This window comes from Mustela lutreola, chromosome 11 (genome assembly GCF_030435805.1).
Source record: "Mustela lutreola isolate mMusLut2 chromosome 11, mMusLut2.pri, whole genome shotgun sequence".
NCBI classification, from domain to species: Eukaryota; Metazoa; Chordata; class Mammalia; order Carnivora; family Mustelidae; genus Mustela; species Mustela lutreola.
This window is the reverse complement of record NC_081300.1, coordinates 89,054,084-89,073,999: the sequence shown is the minus strand read 5'-3', so window position 1 is coordinate 89,073,999 and position 19,916 is coordinate 89,054,084. Positions and strand designations below refer to the sequence as shown.

Sequence of the window (19,916 nt, the reverse complement as noted above, 5' to 3'; positions counted from 1 at the left end):
TTTGCCAGTGCGTCAATGAGATGAGTTCAGGGCAAGGAATCTCAAAAGTTTGCTTTTAGATCAAATAACAGAGCCAGAAAAGGGGCACTTGGCTGATGCTTAATATTCAAACTTGAGAAAAAAGGTCCCGAGATTGTTCTGGCAAAACCACTTGGGTTTTCCCTGGGAAAGCAGACAGGAGGATTGATGGAGAACCACCGGGGGCTTGTCAAGCTTTGGCTACTGATGAATTACGGGAGCCTCAGCTCAGGGGGAGAGAGGCACGTGCCCAGCGTGAGCAGCCAGGCTTCCTTCTGTTTCAAGGACAGAAAATGAAATGATAGGCCTTTCTTTCTCCACTGTCTTATGTGAGCTCTATGACACCCGATGAGGCAGGCAGAATGGGTATATTTTACCTATAATAGAAACGGAACAAACAAACAAACAAACAAAAAGCTGAGGTCCAGAGAAGCTAAGTGACTTGCTGAAGCTACCTAGCTAAGTACCTGACAACTTCTTAGAGCCAGGTTAAGTGCTGGTGCCACTGGCCACAAAGATGCCACGTCACCACCTGACCCGGGCCAGGAAGGAAAATGCCATGGTGGCAGATTACAAAAATGACAGCAACCCTGTGTGACTCTTCCTGCTAACCAATTTATTTCCTCACCCCTTGAATCGGGGCCAGTTGTGTCCCCGGCTTTGACCAACAGGATGCAGCAGAAGTGACATTTCCCAGTGCCTCACATAGGCTTTCAAGAGTCCTCTGCAGCTGCTGTCCCACACCAGCACAATTACAAGGGCGGACTCACCTGCTGGGGGCAGAGAGCAGCTGAAGCAGACACCAGCCAGCCTAGCTAAGGCTTTCCAGATCAGCCAGACCCTGGTTGCTCTGGTTCGCTGATGCCCTGTTGTCAGTGACCACATGGCATCAGTGAACCCACCGGAAACCAGAAGGGCCACTCACCCGACCCAGCTTACACTGCCAACTTGCAGCATTATGAACTGAAATAGGGACTTAGAACGGTAAGCACTTACATCGTGGGATGGATCGTTACACGGCAAAAGCTGAATGATACATGGTGAGGAGAGACTGCTTCGCAGGGCCATCACTGACCCAACATCTGTCCAGCTTGGAGCATCCGTAGGGAGAAGACCTCACCCCCTCATGGGGACAGAGCCTCAGTAATTGCTGTCTCATGGACAGATCTCTCGGGTATGCACCCAGCCTGCCTTCAAGCTGGGACCACAGATGCCTCGTATACAATAAATAAATGTAGTTGAATCCTGTTTCGAGGAAGCGTTCTAAAATCTCTTTGTTAGCTGACTCATCGAGTAACAGTGTTTAAGAGCAAGGACCGGCCAGTCTCAACTGTGCTAATCAACACCACTACCTCTCTGAATCTCATCTTTTTTTAACCTGCAAAGTGATAAAGCAATAATCTAATAACGTACACTGCCCGCTACAGGCCGAGCACAGAGTGAATGCTGACATGGGTTACGTGTTAGCATTTCTGGGCCTCTTCTCACTGTGGGCTTTAAATAGCCCCACCTAGCATCTTGACTTCTCTTTTCTGCGTTTGCAGGAGGAGACCGTAACATCCTCACACTATGACAAAATAAAAGAAGTAGAGAAACCCATGGCCCAGGGGCTCTCAACCTCAGCACCATGGACATTTGGGACCAGAGCATTCTTTATGAATGGGGGACGGCTGCCCTGTGCCTTATAGGATGTTTGCCAGCATCTCTAGTCTACCCACTGGATGCAAGGATCCTCGCCCCAGCTGTGATGGCCAAAAACATCTCCAGGCATTGCGAAAAGTCTCCAGGGGGACGGTGAGGGGGGAATGACAAAATTGTCCCCAGCTGAAAACCACGGACATCGCCACCCTCAGATGCCCACAAACCAGGGCAGAAATTCCTCCACCACGGAGGACAGCAGAAGGTGGAGAGAGGTGGCTAAAAATAGCGCTGCCCAGTCAAGGATCATAAATCAGTGCGAAGGGAGCTCTCTCGCCCAGACGATGCCATCTGCTTCCAAGTCGGCGGTGGAGGTGCCTGAGTGAGGCAAAGGCAGAGCAGGGAGGAGGCGTGGAGAGCAAGGAAGGGATGGAACCAGGTTGGGAGGGAGGAGCTTTTGGGAGGCCGACATGAAGAGAGATGCTGCCTTTGGTTGGGTTCCCCAGAAGCAGACCCTGAGATGAGGATTTGCTTGGCTGTGGTTGATTGGGACACATCTCCATGAAGAATGGTAGGGGAGAGAGGGAAGTAGGAGGAGGGAAGGTGAACACGGGAGGCTGTGCTATCAGTAAAGTCCCCAGAGGCTCGGTCATAGGGAAGTGCTGCAGACAGTGTGGACGAGATCCCAGAGTTGCCCCCGTTAGGGCGTGAGGAGACTGCGCCCCTCGATCACTGGGTAGGGATCACCCCCAGGAGGATGTAAATTTCCAGACCCTCCGGTTCTCTCCCACACAGACTGGGTTCTGGCTGTTGGGAGCGAAGGCACACGGAGAGCTGGTGTGCACAAACACGGGGAAGACATCCTCGTGGGGTACGTGCAGCACACCGACCGCATCTGCCACAGACACTCCGAGAAAGAACTAGACTGAAGACATAATGCAGAGAAGCATTTGCCTTTTCTGGAACAAAGTGCCAGGTACTGTGCCCACCGCTTATGGGTATGACCCCATCGCCTCCCCACAGTGACCCATGAGTCGGTGTCATTATTGCTCCTGCTTAAGAGGAAGAGGTAAACTCAGCTTTTTCCTGGCACCAAATTCTGAGCTGTGAGTACCAGATTATGGAAAGGGTAAGGAGAGGCTGAGGCGAGTAAGTGGAACGGGGCGAATCGCCTCGGATGAGGCGGAAGGAGGTGTGGTCCCGGCTTCCTCTTTTTAATTCTCCACCTTCCTTCCCTGGTTTCCCTCTGTCTGGCCCGATTCGCGCTGCCGTGCACCTGACTCAGCTGGAGAGATGCCCAGAGCAGCCTCTCTAGCTATGGGGGCTTGTAGCGGGGGCTGAGAGCTTAGGACCCTCCACGCACCACCCTAGATGCCCTGTTGCCCCCAGGGGTTGCTGACTGAGTATGTGGGGTGGGAGGAGATAGGGCAGCTCCCGGGGTATGTTGGGACCTTGACATGGAGGGACCCAAGGCAAGGACCCCAGCCCCCAATGCCTCCTGGGGCCAGGCTGGGTGCATGTCAATGAGGAAGTGGGCTGGAGATGGGGTGGGGGGCCCCCGAATGAACTGAAGAGACCCTCCCCCATCTACTGGGGGCACCCGTGGCTGCCCCTCAGCTCTGGTGAGAGTGGGGACGTTGCAGTGTGCCCCGACTAGCTCCTCTTTCCCAAGAAGCTGGAAAGCTAGAGTTTCACATTAAAAGAATCTTACATTCTTTTAATGTAAAATCTCCTGAATTTTAAATCTGGAGACCCACCCACCCCAAAAGCTAACCCAACAAGATAGAACACTGCAGACTAAACAGAATGTGACCACCTGAGAGCCGTTCCTGTGTGACAACTGGCTTATTGGGGGGAGGGCAGCAGGAGGGCTGTGGGAATGGTGAGACCATCACACTTTATGGGATCCTAAACTTTTTTTTTTTTTAAAGTCTCTTTTTCTCTTCTGGTTTTCTTCTGTTCGCTCCTTATTCCTATCACCTCCTTTCACCAAAACCGTACACACGATGAACTTTCCAGCTTGCCTCAAATACACTGTTGCCATTTTGTGCCCCTGTGCCTTTGCTGTGCTGTGTGCGGGGGACACCCTCCCACACCTCTTCCCCTCGCGCTCAGCCTCTCCTCATTCTACGAGAGGCAACGCATTGCTGATTTCTCTAGACTTAGCAAGGCAGAGTCAGGCCAGCTCCAACATCTCTAATACAGGCACTGTGTTGCTCAAGAAATATATCATCCCTACCCTCCTAGAGTTAAGTATATGGAGGAGTATAAGTCAAGGAAACGGCAGATTAAAATAATGGGAGTTACATTCTGTGTTAGCCAGAGATATATGCAAAAACCACAACAGCAATATCTTTAATTAAAGAAAGTCTGGGGGTGCCTGGGTAGCTCAGTGAGTTAAGCCTCTGCCTTCAGCTCAGGTCATGATCCCGGGGTCCTGGGATCGAGCCCCGCATTGGGCTCTCTGCTCAGCAGGGAGCCTGCTTCCCCTTCTCTCCACCTGTCTCTCTGCCTACTTGTGATTTCTCTGTCAAATAAATAAATACAGGTAAAAAAAAAAAAAAAAAGAAAGAAAGAAAGTCTAGCTGACCTGACTTAGAGCATTAAAGACTGAATTCCCGAGTACATCCGGGAGGACATCAGTCTCTGTGTCTGCTAATGCGCTTCTCCGTCCTCAACAGTCCTACCACGGACTTTGGCCAGCCTCCTCTGGCCAGTTCCTTGCCATGCCCTCCTCTGGGAGCCCCCTCTGTACCCTTCCTCACATGGCTCACACTTGTTCATCTTCCAGGTCCCGGGTTAGACACCTTCCTCTTCCAGGAAGGCCCCCAGGCTTTCCCAGGCTGGCTGAGATGCTTCCTTCACGCTCCCATGGTGCACCACTGCAGCTCACAGATGAGGGATGGAAGCAGAAAAATGTTCACCTTTAGACGGAAAGACTGACCTACAGCCTGCCGAGCTCGGATAAGGATCAAATACCTGTGGGGTAGCCACATTCTTTAAGGTCCTCCTGAATTGCTTGTATATCATACCAGAAGTTCATACCAAACTGAATGATAAGCACCAGGGAAGTCTTGGGAAAGTAGTTTCCAAGTAGAAATCTGAAGAAGACGCGTACGATCTAGTACTCCCTGCACAGCCCCTGCCCCGGAGCACCAAGCCTGTAACCATCAGCCTCACACAGCAAAAGGGCAGTCCTTTCTGCCCTCTGTGCCTGTCCCCTTGCAACTCAAATAAACTTACTAAGTTGCCCCCTACATGGTCTCAAGAACTCTTTCTGGGGTCCCAGGACCCTACAACACAACTAACTACCTCTCCCAGAAGTCCCCCAGGTCTCCCTAATGACGTGCCCTCAGGCCTTGCTCTGCAGGGGACGGGGCCTCAAACCCAGACACTGACCTTATCTCTGGGTCAAATGGTGGGCGCTCATACAGCCTTGGAGATGCCATGATAAGGTCCCAAGCGGAGACACTCAACAGACAGCTTTTTTTTTTTTTTTTTTAAAGATTGTATTTATTTATTTGACAGATCACAAGTAGGCAGAGAAGTAGGAAGAAAGAATGGAGGAAGCAGGCTCCCTGCTGAGCAGAGAGCCCGATGCCGGGCTCAATCCCAGGACCCTGAGATCATGACCTGAGCCAAAGGCAGAGGCTTAACCCACTGAGCCACCCAGGCGCCCCTCAACAGACAGCTTTTAACTTCTTCCCAGCCCCGGGCTATGCCACCTGGGGTTTGTTATGAATTCATATTTAAAATACATCGTGTTGTTTTCCTGTGACCAGCCTACTTCCATTGCCCTGTTGAGGCTGGGTGTTAAATGTAGTCCCATTAGTTCCTTGCAAGTGTTTAAAATACCAGAAAGAGGAGTGCCTGGGTGGCTCAGTGGGTTAAAGCCTCTGCCTTGGGCTCAGGTCATGATCCCAGGGTCCTGGGATCAAGCCCTGCATGGGGCTCTCTGCTTGCTAGACAGGGAGCTTGCTTCCTCCCCTCTCTCTCTGCCTACTTGTGATCTCTGTCCGTCAAATAAATAAAATCTTAAAAAATAAATAAAAAATAAAATACCGGAAAGGTTTCAACACCCTGTTTAGAAATGTCCTCATTTTCCTGTATTTGGGGAACCTCGGGAAGTGAGGGTGGTCTGGATCTCTCTCGAATGCTGAGATGTCCTGCTCTTGGCTCCCACTGTGCTCCCTCTAGGAACACCTTCTCTGCCCAGCCAACACTACCCTGACCCCTCCCATACCCACGCTAGGCGCTTTCCTTAGCCAAATTCAGACCCGGCCCAGGACTGTCAAGTGGGTGGTGGGTACGAAGTCTTGGCAGAAGGCCCCTCCCTAGCAGCAGAAGGGCTGCGCTGCTCCCTGCCCAGGCCTCCTACCTGCTGGGACCCTTCAAGGCTCCTCCTCCTCCTTCTGCTTAGGAGCTGGGCGGGCGGATCCTGTGGGCACCTCTCTCCTTGCTTTCCTGGAGGCCTGGCCTCTTCTTGCTCCTGGAAACCTGGCACTGAGCAGATCTGACCCCTGGCCCTAGGAAGCCCTCCCTCCCAGGGCTCCAGGTCGTGAGAACCAGCCCAGGTGTGTCCCCTGGGGCCCTGTCCCCCGGGCCCAGCTGTCCCCATGATCCTGGAGCTGTACCTGAGGCTCAGGGCCGCAGCTGAGGGTAGGAGGGAAAGGAGGAGCTACGCTTCCCCACACCTACGCAGCACACACCAGCTTGTCGGAACGGGGAGCTTGCTGAACACTCACGGTACTTGTGTGGCTGTCTCCAGGAGAGTTCTAGAAATCTGTATTTTTAGCAGGTGCACCAGAAATTCTCAATTGGGTGAGTCGGGACAAGAGCGAAGGCAGGTTCTGGGAAGGAGCCCTTGGTCTCCTGGGGACTACTCCAGGCTGACGGGGACAGACGGAAAAATGTCAGGAGAGGTAGGAGTGCTCGCAGGTGGATGGTCAGTCGGACAGACAGACAGCAGCCTCCTCGTCTTCCCTTGAGTCTCCATCCAACGTGAGTGTCTGTTTACTTGTAATTGCTGCGCCCCCACGAGACTGTCAGCCGCAGGAAGATAGGTACTGTGTCTGCCGTGTTCACAGCAATGTCCCAGGCCTAGCCCAGTTCCTGGCACATAGCATATGCTCAACTAATATCTGTGGAATAAATGAATGAATGAGTGAAAGGGAGGCATGAGAGGACAGGCAGGTCGGAAGGCAGGTAGGAGAGGTGGAGAGTTGGGCGGTTGGCTGTATGGATAGATGGATGAATGGACAGATGGACAGATGGGCAGACAGGCAGACGGGCGGAAGGATAGAAAGGTGAGTGGACAGGTGGATGGACAAGCACCAGGGCTCGTGCTCTAGGCGAGCTCCTATCCAGTCCTGTGCCCTATCTCTGCGTCCTAAGAAACCCTCCGAACCTTGAAGCTGCTCCCACTTTCTTTGCCAACCCGGCCCAGGCCCCTCCCACCTCCTCAGCAACTTGGCTTCTCCTCATGTCCACTCCAGACAAAGGAAATCTACTCAGAGAGAGAAGGTGCCTCCTGGGTCATGCCAGAGCGTTCCATGCACCAGGCCACAGCAGCTGTCCTGAACAGCTCTTGAAGCATCAGACCCGGGCTCTGATTCAGCAGCGGAGGCCCCAGAGACAAGTTCCCTGCCTTCCAACCTCAAGACGGAAGGGGTGGTGGTGGTGACATACTTTTTAAAAAGCACAAATAATAAAAGAGCCACCCTATGTATTCCTACTACCTTCCATTAACTTTGATTAACATGTTGACATTCTAGCTTTTTTTTTCCTAGACATTGGCTTTTTTTTTTTTTAATAAATTTTAATTTTCAGGGTGGTTTTAGATTCACAGCAAAATTGAACAGAAAGTACACTGAGTTCCTACATCCTCCTGCTCCCCACCCCCTGTCTCCCCCATAGTCAACATCCTGCACCAGGACACCTGTTATATTCCATGAACCGACACGGACACGTCCTCACCGTTCTTATCAGAGCCTGTAGCTTACACCTGGGCTCCCTCTTGGTGCTGCACATTCTGTGGGTTTGGGTAAATGTATAATGATGTGTATCCTCCGTCACGGTATCACACAGAACACGTTGCCTGCTCTAAATATTCCTCGTGCTCTGCCTATCCATCCCTCCCTCCTCACTAACCCCTGGTAACCACTGATCTTTTTATCTTTCCCCTAGTTTTGCTTTTCCAGAATGTCCCAGAGTTGGAATCACACGCTGTGTGGCCTTTCAGATCGGCTTCTTTCACTTAGTAATAGACATGTAAGTTTCCTCCATGTCTTTCATGGTTCCTTCCTCTTCCGTGCTGAATAATATTCTACGCTGTGGACGGACCACAATTCATTCATCCATTTACCCATCGAAGGGTATTTTGGTTGCTTCCAAATCTTGGTAATTATGAATAAGGCTGCTATAAACTATAAACATCTGTGTGCAGGTTTTTGTGCGGAAAAAGATTTCAACTCCTGGGCACCTGGGTGGCTTGGTTGGTTAAGTATCTGCCTTTGGTTCAGGTCATGATCTCAGGGTCCTGGGTCCTGCATCGGGCTCCCTGTTCAGCGAGGAGCCTGCTTCTTCCTCTGCCCCTCCCCCTGCTTGTGTGTGCTTTTCTCTCTCTCTCAAAAATAAATAAATAACAATTTAAAAAGAGAGAGAGAGCTTTCAACTCCTTTGAGTAAATCCCAGCGAATGTGATTACAAGATTGTATGGTAGGAGTATGTTTAGGCATACATTTTTAAAAACATGAAAACTTTGTCCCTCTAAAAATACAGCTACCATTATTGAGCTCCTAGTGTATGCCAGGAAGCGTTTCTACACATTTTATACAAATTACCTCACATCATCCTCATAGCCACTCTCGGACAGAGCATTAGCTCCACGGTACAGATGAGGAAAGCATGACCAGAAGAAATTAAGTAACTAACCCAGGGTCACACACCCATGGGGCCAACTGGAACCTCAGAAGTCTGACTTTGGAGCCCATGTTTTTAGCGACTATGCTGGAAAAAGTTAGAAAATTACAGGTAAAGCCGAAGTCCCCTTTGATCCCTAGCCTCGACCCTGATCTGTCCCAGCATTCCCTAGCAATGATGAGTACCAAGGGCAGGACTTGAGGGGGTGGCCCATTATGAAAGAAGGCAATAATGAGCTGTCTGGAGAAAACTTTACAGTAATAATAAAACTGGCTGAAGTCAGTCTGCTTTTTATTATCACTGAATACTGTCTATTGTAACTGAAGTCAGTGATCAAATAAATATTCCACCCTGAGAAAGTATTTTGTTTGTCTAAACTATAAACCACCGCTGCATTACTGTTCAGTTTTTTTTTTTTAAAGATTTTATTTATTTATTTGACAGAGAGAAAGAGATCACAAGTAGGCAGAGAGGCAGGCAGAGAGAGAGAGAGGAAGGGAATCAGACTCCCTGCTGAGCAGAGAGCCTGATGCAGGGCTCGATCCCAGGACCCTGGGATCATGACTTGAACCCAAGGCAGAGGCTTTAACCCACTGAGCCACCTAGGCGCCCCATCATTACTGTTAAGTTTTAAGAATAAGTTTCAAATGAGTCCATTTTTATTACTTATCCTTTAATGAACATGGTGTTCTACCTGTAAGCAAATTCAGAGAACCACCCCTCGCCCTTGCCCAGATTATACACTGGCTCCTGCCACAGGTGGACTCAGCTACATGTAATCGTTTCAGAAGTTCTTAACGGTTTGGAACTGTCCAAAGTCACTTTTGGCTTGGTTTGTGTTTCCAACCTCTGAGATAATACTAATACATATTCCTACATTTAAGCAGCAGATTAAAAATAAACAGTGATTACAGACACAAAGAAATAGCACTTGAGTGACTTCTGTCATTCTTCGTCACTATCTGGAGTGGCGTTTAAAATATACCTGTTTAAAATTTAAGAGTGAAGTGAAATACAAATCACTAGGTGTCATAGGTTTTGTTTTTTTGTGAAGTGTCAATGTTTAGTTCATTCATGATCTATTTTAGTGAATTTGAATCTATCTCTAACATTGAGATTTATTCTTTTAAAATGACTGGTTTAAAATAAAAGACCAAGCCATGGAAAGGCTAATTATTAGTATAGAATTATTACTGCAAATGATCTTGTCATATAGAGGAGAAGGGTGTTTGAAATCAAACTGTTGTAGATATCAGGGTCACCTGGGTGGCTCAGTGTTGGTTAAGCCTCTGACTTTGGCTCAGGTCATGATCTCAAGGTCCTGGGATCAAGCCCCACATCGGGCTCTCTGCTCAGCATGGTGTCTGCTTCCCCCTTTTTCTTTGCCTGCCTCTCTGCCTACTTGTGATCTCTTTCTGTCCAAAAAAAAAAAAAAAAAAAAAATCTTAAAAAAACCCACCCTTAATTCTTAAAAAAAAAAAAAAAAAATCAGTCTGTTGTAGATAATCAAATATCCTCTCCGTTAACTGCTTCCCAGAGACTCTCTATGCTGTGAAGTTTCTGTGTATCTCTCCCAACTTGCTTTATGTGGTTAAATACAAATGTATGTATCAGTAAAATATATCAAATGTTATTTTGTATATGTACACGTGTTTAAATAGGCGTAAATATTGACTCCTTTTACACCATGCCCCCAGACTTTCTTTTCTCCATCTATGGGCTATGTTCGAGATCTCGTCATGTGAATGCTTACAGATCTCGCTCTTTTAAAATCACTATCCATGAAAGAAACCACATTTTACTTATTCACTCCCCTCCTGATTGGCATTTAGGCTGTTTCCAGTTCTTTACTATTATAAGCAACATGTCCCTCTGTGGCTGTTGCCCTAGACATGGCAAGGTCGGGGGCAGGTGGGGTTCTCGGGTTAATAGGTCCCGTCAGGTGCCCTGCTGGGGACTGTTCCAACCTTCGGATGGTCCATGGTTATTTGCACCCTTGCCCTTTTCTCAGGATGGCCCTGGGCCAGGCGAGGCTCAGGATGCCTTTCTCGTCTCCGGCGGCGCCTCCTGCCTGGATCCCGTGACCCTGTGGTTTTCATAAACCCGGCACCGTGAGCCTCGTGATCTGGGCTATTTAGGCAGACTCACCTACACCAGTGCGCGTGTGTGCGCACACACACGCACACATGCCCCATCCCTTGGTCTCTCCGTGCCAGTGAGGGATTTCCAGGCTTGATCACGTTACTCTGCTCTGTGTCCCGGGCTGACAGCTGGCGCTGGGGATCCCAGGGGCTGTTCTCATTGCCTGTCTACACCCACAGCTTCTTTCTCTTCCTGCAAACCCTGGCCATTGTCCGTGCCCGTGAGGCATACTAGGGCTGATTCACTCTTCTCTTCCCTTTTTACACATGTCTGCTTTCCCAACTAGCGTGGGACATCCTTGAGAGTAGGGTCAGGATCTTGTTCACCATGTCCCCAGAATGTGGCACAAAATAGGTACTGAATCATTGGAGAGTTAACAATTGATAAATGAAATAATCCCTGTGACTGTTTTGGGTCCTCACTCTTGGGCACCATACTTTATGTGCATTTTCTCCTCACGCAAGAGTAGATGATGTTATGTTTCCTGTGAGGTAGGTTAATTATCCTTATCTTATGGTTGAGAAAACCAAGGCTCAGAGAGCTTAAGTGTGTTGCCTAAGGCCACACAGCAACATCCTCTGTGACGGGGATCTGACCCAGCATGTGCCTGACTTCTGCTGGGGATACTCTCTAGCCCTTTGCCATCTGACTAGGTCAAGTTTGGAAGTTCAGAGTTGAGACAGGCACCATTTTTATCCTCAATTCCTCAGCCACATGAGAAAGCCTTAGGCTCCCACCATCTTTCCCCAAGATTGCTGTGAACCCCTGCTAACTGGTGTCTTGCCCATCCTTCACTCCCATCCGGCCGGGGCGGTCGTCCTAAAGTACTAATCTAAATTCAGCTCCCTTCTTCCTAGCGCCAGTCCTCTCCTTGATTCCCCACTGACCAAAGTCCTCAAGATGTCTGACTGCTGCTCCACGACCCAGACCTGCCTTTGTCCTAGGCTCACCTCCCTTTACCACCCACCCCCAGGCTCCATGTTCCAGCCACACCTAGCTGCTTACAGTTCCGCAGTTGCTTGGGCCACCCTCTTCCTCACCCCAGGGACTTTGCACATGCTCCTCCCTCCACCAGGAGCACGTCCCTCTCTCTCCTGACTCAGCCTTCAGGTCTGTCCCTTGAGAGCTGGGGTCTGGCCCTTGTTATCAAGCTGCAGCCCTGACCTGGGGACTCTCCACTCTGGGGACTTGTCTTAGCCACAGGGACATATGGTAGCAGGAGCAGAGGAGGGGGACGAAAGCCATGATTGGCAGCCCCAGCCGGGAGGTTGATGCCACCCTGCAGATACTCTGATTTCTTTTGTGCCTGGAAGCCTCTCCTTCAGGAACAGCCATAGAAGAGAGAAAAGAGTCAACGCTGTATTTGCCACATGCTGGGAAAAAGGGTGTCTACCTGAGGGATAGGGAGAGGACCAGGCAGGAAACAGTGCCCAGTACAGGACCTGCCTCATTTGATCTTCAGAACAGCCTAGGAGGTAAGTAGTCTTGGGCCCAGTTTATAGATGAAGCAGCTCATGAAATAGAAAAAGGGGGAAGTGGGGCACCCTCCTGGCCAGCAGCCCCTCTCTGGTTCTCCTTCTGAGCCGGACACATCGTCACTCAGGCAGGAGGCCCTGGGCCCCAGCTTTGCCCCAGAGCTGCCAGTGTTCACGGGTTAGTTGGTGGCACATGGTATCTGTGTGATGTTCATAGTCAGGGTCTGGGCCCAGGGCGAGGAGGGGCTGGCAAGCAGCACCAGGGGGCAGGGACCCCATAACCTCGGACTCTCTTTATGGGGCGGCCTCCCTGCCAGTGGCTTCGGCCCCAGGTTTCCAGTGGCAGCTCTGGGTTCAGCGGTCATGTGAGGATACCAAGGCTGGACAGGTGGCCGCTGGGGCCCCCACTGTGGGTGCTGGGGGTCACACCATGCTTCTCAGGCCCCCTGGAGAAGGGCCTGTTGGGGAGCAACTAGAGGTGTCTAGTGGGGAGTTGCTCCTCTAGACACCCTGGGAGCCACTCTGCCTGATGTGGGCCTGGAGCTGGAGGTGTGGCCTCAGACAGCCACGGGCCTCGTCTTACCCCTGGACTGGCTCTGCGAAACCACCGTCCGCCCACCACTGCCACCAGCTGCAGAGGCAGGTATCAGAGAATCGAGTCCCACTGTGGGCGGATGATGGTACAGGTGCATTCTCCACATGGGTGATATGCCCTTGTGTGACCAGCAATGGCACTGACCAGTGGGGACCAAAGGTAAGACCACACTCCAGCTGCAGATGGACGTGCAGGGAGACCACACCCCGGGCCCCGTGTGGGGGGCCCTCAGGGGATGCCCTTGCCCCCCTGCCCCTCAGGGGCTTAGCTGGGCCCCCCACGCACGCTGGGCCTCTCACCCAGAGGACCCTCGGCTTCCAGCCTACTGGGGGTGGGGGGAGCTGATGAATCTGGTGGTGAACCGCTCCCCCACCAGGGGGCAATGGGGGCCAGTGGCTGCCCAGCCCCCTAGCGCGGCGGCCCCTCTGGCACATAGTAAACTTACACAGTACGTCTGTCCTGGTTTCCTGCAGCTGCAAAACAATTTGTCACAAACTTGGTGGCTTCAAGTAACAGCCTCTTACTGTCCCTCAGCCCTGGAAGCCAGAAGTCCTCCATCAAGGTACCTGCAGGCCCACACGTCCCCTGAAGCTTCTAGAGGGGCATTCATTCCCTGCCTCTCCCATTTCTTCTTCTTCCTTCAGGAGCACGTGTATCTTATTCTTTTTTCTTAAAAAAAAAAAAAAAAAACAACCCCCCAAAAACCCACAACTTTTTACTGGGAAATAATTACAGAGTCATAGGGGGTTGTGACACTTTATGGGGAAAGGGGGGTCCTTGCTATCCGCACCCTTCCAGGGTTTGCTGGCAAGTCATGGTGTTCCCTGGCTTCCAGGAAGGAAGGAACCCAGTCACTGGATTTGGGGTCACCCTACATCCAGGATGATCTCATCAATGAAATCCTGAATTTAATCACATCTGCAAAGGTCATTTTTCCAAATAAGTTCCCATTCCCTGGTATGGGGGAATAGAAATTGGACATATCTTTTGGGGGACACTGTTCAACCCTCAGCAAGAAGTAAAGATAAGAATGAGAATTAAGGGGTACCTGGGTGGCTGAGTGGGTAAATGCCTCTGCCTTCGGCTCGGGTCATGATCTCAGGGTCCTGGGATCGAGCCCTGCATCAGGCTCTCTGCTCAGCAGGGAGGCTGCTTACCCCCACCTCCGCCTGCTTCTCTGCCTGCTTGTGATCACTGACTGTCAAATAAATAAAATCTTTAAAAAAAAAAAAAAAAGAAGAAGGAGAAGAAGAATGAGAATTAAAAGCGGCTAATTGGGTACTAAACCTCACTGATTGATTCCTGTGGGGGTTCGTGGCTGGAGGTGCCCAAACCGACCCCCCGCCTTCCACTTCCCCAACTTCTAATTCATACATTGAAGTCCTAACTCCAGTTAATATGAGGTCCCCCTGGGGTCTGGGGACCCCTTCAGTATGACTGGTGTCCTTCCGTAGAGAGCACACGTGAAGAGCCAGACACGCAGAGAAGAACACGATACAGAGTAAAGTTAGGGAGAATGTCACTTCTAAGTCAAGGAACACCCGAGGCCACCAGAGCCAGCAGAGAGGCAGGCAGCACATTCTCTCCCATGGCCCGTAGAAGGACCCCACCTCTGCCAGCGCCTTGATCTTGATTTTCCAACTTCCAGAAATTTCTACCATCTAAGCTTTGCCGTCTGTAGGAGCTTATTAAGGCATTCTAAGCAAACGAACACATCTCTTATTCAAGACAGCTCCTGCCCCGCGCCCCAACTGCAAAGTAGATACTGCCCCCCACATTTCAGTAGAGGGACTGTGGTGCTCAGAGATGTCAGTAATGGGCTTGGTAACCCCCAACTTCCGGGCCTGAGCAAGGGACCGACTTGGTACATTTCCAGGCTGCCTCTTTCCTCCTTTGTGTTGTGATGCATCTCCCACGTTCCGTGGGTGGAGGTGACAGAGGGAGACAGAGTGTCCACTGGCAAGGGCTCTAATCGGCATGAGCTGGTCTTTTGGGCACACCCCTGTGGATGGCGGCCAAGCCCAGACAGGGACTGAAGCTGTCCATTTCGGTGGGTCTTTCGGCCTTTTGTGTGGGAGGACACGGCCATCAGGCTGTCAGCCTGGTGCTTTTCTGCCTATCAAAGTCATGGCAGAGAAAAACCCACTACTGCTTCCCTTCCAAGAGACAAAGCATTGGGCAACCAATTTCCGATGACAACACGGCCTAGTGCTTTCTCCTATTATTAGACAGTCGCAGAATTCGAGGAATGAGACTGGCCCTCCGATTAAAGGATGCCCGTGTGCTGTCATTAAAATGCCCTCCGCTGTTCCCGGCCACTGTCAGAAGAGCAGCCCGTGTATCTCCAGGCTGGGAACCTTGGGAGGCTTTGGGAACAATGGGCTTAGGGAGCTTCGGGTCAGCGCGCAGCCCACACAGTGTGTCCAAGGCAGGGGGAAGGTCATTATGGCCACCTCAGGGGTCTTACTAGAGAGGTGGGGGCTTTCACTGTACCGTGCTGCTTCTGATCTAGCCCCGCGAGCTCTGCTCCAACAAGGATGCCGACTTACTACATTGGTCTTTGGGGTGTGAGTGGCGACTGGCCACCTTAGTCTTCTCACATCAGAAACACGACTATTAGAGATTTTATTTTTGTCAGAGAGAGAGCAGAAGCAGGGGGAGAAGCAGGCAGAGGGAGAAGCGGGGAGCCCAGTGTGGGACTTGCTCCCAGGACCTTGGGATCATGACCTGAGCCAAAGGCAGATGCTTAACCAAAACACGACTATGAAAATTAAATGCATTCATGTTCGAATCCTGGCTCTGCCTCTTCTTGAATGATCCTGGGTAAGTAACCACCTCTCTGAGCTTCCGTGTCTTCATCCATAAAATGGGGATCACAGCTGAGATGACTTTGTTCAGAAAATGCTCACCCACGTAAGAGTCTTTGTGTCACGCTCAAAGCACAGGAAATGTTCAAACAATGGCAGTGGGGCTTTTTTGTTGTTGTTTTTTTGTTTTTTAACAATTCACAGATGCTTTACATTTTCTTGCTTATCCATAGAGAGACTTTCATCTATAGCCCCTTGGGTTTCCAAAATCCCAAATCACCATAATGCTAATGTGAGTAACTATATGACTTACACCTTGGCCTTAAGATCAGGAGGTCTGACCTTGTACCCGCATTGGCGTGCCAACCTGCTAAGATGACGCACCCAATTCAAGATGGATTATATATTTTGGGTTTTTTTGAGAGAAAGTTTCCAGGGGTGCCTGGGTGGCTCAGTGGGTTAAGCTGCTGCCTTCGGCTCAGGTCATGATCTCAGGGTCCTGGGATTGAGCCCCGCATCGGGCTCTCTGCTCAGCAGGGAGCCTGCTTCCCTCCCTCTCTCTGCCTGCCTCTATTTCTACTTGTGATCTCTCTCTGTCAAATAAATTTTAAAAATCTTAAAAAAAAAAAAAAAAAGAGCAAGAAAGTGTCTAACTATTTTCAGACTCTCAAAGGGATTCTATGTCTTCAAAGGGAAGATCTCCGAGAATGATCTGAGCAGGTTGCTTGTGCCCAAGAGCCAGGAGAAGGGACCCACCATTTAGTGAGCCCTACTATGTGCTGGGCTGACATACATCGTCCCTGTACTAACAGTTGGGCAAAATAGACACCATCATTCCCATTTTCCAGATGAGGAGACAGAGGCTCTGAGAACTCAACCTGGAAGACCAACACCAGGCTTAGTCACTTCCCTGTCCCATGGCTGGCACAGGCTTGGGATCCCAGCTCAGGTCTCTCTGACCCCAAGCTGGGCCCCATTCTCAGCTCTGTACTGCCTCTGAGATCCAATGGAACGAAGTAGCCTAACGGGGAATGTCCTGACCTTGGACAGAGTCTCAGCTCAGGCTTCACACCAGGGAGTTCACCAGGCACTGAGGTATCAGGGACCACAGGACAGCTCCTCTCCAATTCTGTGAACGAGCCCCCTCGAGTCTGCAGAGCACCCACCACCCTGAGTAAAGTCTCTGCCTCTCCTCCAGGAAGAGTTCCACCCCGACTTAGACCTCTCTGGGTCCTTCTCTCGTGTTCTGCTGCGCCTGTGCCATGGGCTGTGTGGTTCTTTAAAGCCTGGGCCCTCGACACAGGGAGAATTCCGGCTCTGACATTCATCCACTAGCTGACCTTGAATTAGCCCGCTAAGCCCTCTGTACCTCACTTTCTACATTGATACAGTGAAGCTAATAACATGTACCTCCCATGAGGGGGTATTGTATTTTTCTCGTACTTTCTCCTGTCAAGGACACTCTTCCTTCTTTCTCCATCTATGTTCCACTCTCCTACTAGTCAGAGTAGCAACAGAGCCAACTAGCCAACTAGCCAGTGGCAGCAGCATTGACGGCCGTTGTCTCCCACGCTGTCAACTCCAAGAAGGGGGTGATTTTCCATCTCCACATCCCTAGCACTTACCATAGTCGCTGGGGCATAGTACATCCCTAGGAAATATTGTTGCCGAACAACAGACTCAAAGGAAGTCCTGCTTATACCGTTGATAACACACATCTTAAATTAAGGGCTCCAAATTCACTCTATAAAAGTATAGGTTCCATGAAGGTTGAGAGACATTAATGAATGAAATATCCCTCATGAGTTACTGCAGAGCTGGGAAAAGTTGAAACATGAACTTACACTCAGCACTCCATGAAACAGGGTCAAACAATAGGGCACAAGCTTTGATGTCTCCATCCATGACAGAATTTGAGGATAACAGAAATATGAAGTTTTTTTCCCTGTGGCATTTCTTATTATGGATACCTTTATCGGGGACCAAAACATCATCAACAGTCTGTCTTTCCAATCACTAACCTTTTCATTCACATGCATACCTATCCCTCATTCCCTCCATCTAAATATCCATCCATCCCTCCAGTCCTCCATCCATCCACCCATCCATCCATCCACCCATCCCTCCATCCCTCCATCCACCCATCCATCCACCCACCCATCCATCCATCCACCCATCCCTCCATCCCTCCATCCACCCACCCATCCATCCATCCATCCACCCATCCCTCCATCCATCAACCCATCCACCCATCCACCCATCCATCCACCCATCCACCCATCCATCCACCCATCCCTCCATCCATCCACCCATCCGTCCATCCATCCATCCATCCATCCCTCCATCCATCTGAATATCCACCCAAACCTTCATCTCTCTGTCCATTTCTTCCTTTATCCATCCATCTATCTACCCATCTATTCCCACGTCTATCAGGTCATCTATCCACGTATACCCTACCATGAACATAGGTACTGAACACTTTCTACCTTCCAGGCACTGTCGTAAGCACTCTTGCAACCTAACACTAAGGGACATATGGATTCCACCTCCAAGGAATTTACATTCTAGAGGGGGATACAAATAAGCAAATAGGCAGTCTCGATTCGGTGGGCTATAGGTTATGATTGGGATGCACACAGAGGCTAGGGAAAGGCACAAGACCTAGGGGAGTCAGGCACAGTGACATCTCAGCTGAGGCAGGAAGGCCACGGAGAAGACACTGAATGGGGAGATGGGCCTTCCAGGCAGAAGGAACAGCTTTTCTTGGGCACAGAGGAAGGCAAGACAAAGTGTGCTGAGCTGGGGAACTGTGGGGACTCTGTCTGACTAGATCAGGCGAAGTGAAGCTGGTAGGAATGAATGAGTCGGCTAGAGTCCAGGGCCTTGGGTTGAGCTTGAGTTTGGACCCCATCCTGAGACCCTGGGAAGCCTTGGGTGGATGTTAGAGAGCCCCGAGTGAAGACAGCAGGCTCTAGAAAGGTCTCTCACAGGAAATGGATTCCCTTTTTGAACAAGAACACTACACAGGAGGCAAGTCATCCAACTTGCAAAAGATCCTGAAATGACTTCTTCCTTCTGAAATTTGGTCTTGCTGTTTCCTCTCCCAGAGCCATTTTATGCCTGGCTGAGAATCCAGTGGCCCTGGCAGGAGGGAAGCTAATGATTCAGACAGTCATTAACAGTCTCCCCGAAGAAGCTTCCTTGAAGCTCTAGTGGGAAATTCAGACCCAAGACCAGGAGAGGATTCCTATGGTGCATAATTATGGGCAATGATGTCCTATGGTCAGTCAGGAGGGAGAAGCTTGCATTGCATCAGTCCTTCTCTGTCCCCTGGTCATGGTGGTGGCTGGCGGGGGGGGGGGGGGGTTTCATTGCCCAGACAGGCAGCCAGGGTAGGGGCTACATATGACAGCCAAGGGGCAGTGCACAGGACACAGACTTACTGCCCCCCACTATGTCCCAAGAACTGTGCTGGGATAGAGGAGAAACCAAGCCAGATCCCTACATTCTGGAAGCTTAGAATGATGTTAGGTATGCAGGACCTCACATTGAAAAGAGTGGGTTATGAATGGTGCCAGTGGAGGGAAAGGAGGTGCGGAAAGGAAGATGAAACAGCCAACATGTATCTGAAAGAGTGTGGAGTCAGAATACACTGCCTGTAGTTGAGGAAATCAGAAGTCGTAGAGTGAAGGCATTTCTTTACGTTGCCAAGGTAACCGATGTAAACCTAAAAATAGTGATAGACCTCTATTGGGAGGACAGGGTGGGAAATGTTTGTAGATAAGATCCAAGGTCTGTGAATCATTAAATATCAGAGAGTTGCAGTTAACCACAGAGGGGGCAGCTGGAAAACACAGAAACAGGAGCCCCTGGGAAGCAGGCCGAAGGGAAGAGATGAGGCGGGCAATGGCTTCCCAAGACAAGACTTGTTCTTACCCTTGATTACTTTTTTAACCACGCGTGTGTGCTTAGATTAAAGATTTGTAACATTTGAACAGAGATAAATTGTAGCTTAATAGAGTCAGTGGCCAAGAGCCAAACCCATGGCCCAGGCAGTTAACACTACCGGATTTGGAGCCAAGGGGTCTATGGATACAATTCAGAGAGGCCGTGAACTTGGACAGGAAAAATAATTACATCTTTATTTTACTAACCCCTCACTGAAATTCAGCACTTGCTTTCCTGACAAACGTAGGCAAAAAGGCACGGTGGTGTGACTTTAAAAGGCACAGACCTGTGCCTTTATCACTGACAAAAATCATAGGTATTCTCTATCGCCTTATCATTGTTGTAAATGGTTCGAGATATTTCCGCACA

The 19,916-nt window shown here is 50.2% G+C and overlaps 1 protein-coding gene and 1 long non-coding RNA gene across 2 annotated transcripts in view; one reads left to right on the top strand and one right to left on the bottom strand.

The window, feature by feature from the left end:
- The window catches only part of NOS1 (nitric oxide synthase 1), a 175,719-nt gene that overhangs the window by 147,750 nt on the left and 8,053 nt on the right, over window positions 1-19,916 (bottom strand). The gene's annotated exons all lie outside the window — the stretch shown is intronic.
- LOC131811919 (uncharacterized) lies at window positions 6,103-7,384 on the top strand. Its single transcript, XR_009346166.1, has 2 exons — window positions 6,103-6,402; window positions 7,152-7,384. It is a non-coding gene; the product is annotated as an uncharacterized LOC131811919 (long non-coding RNA).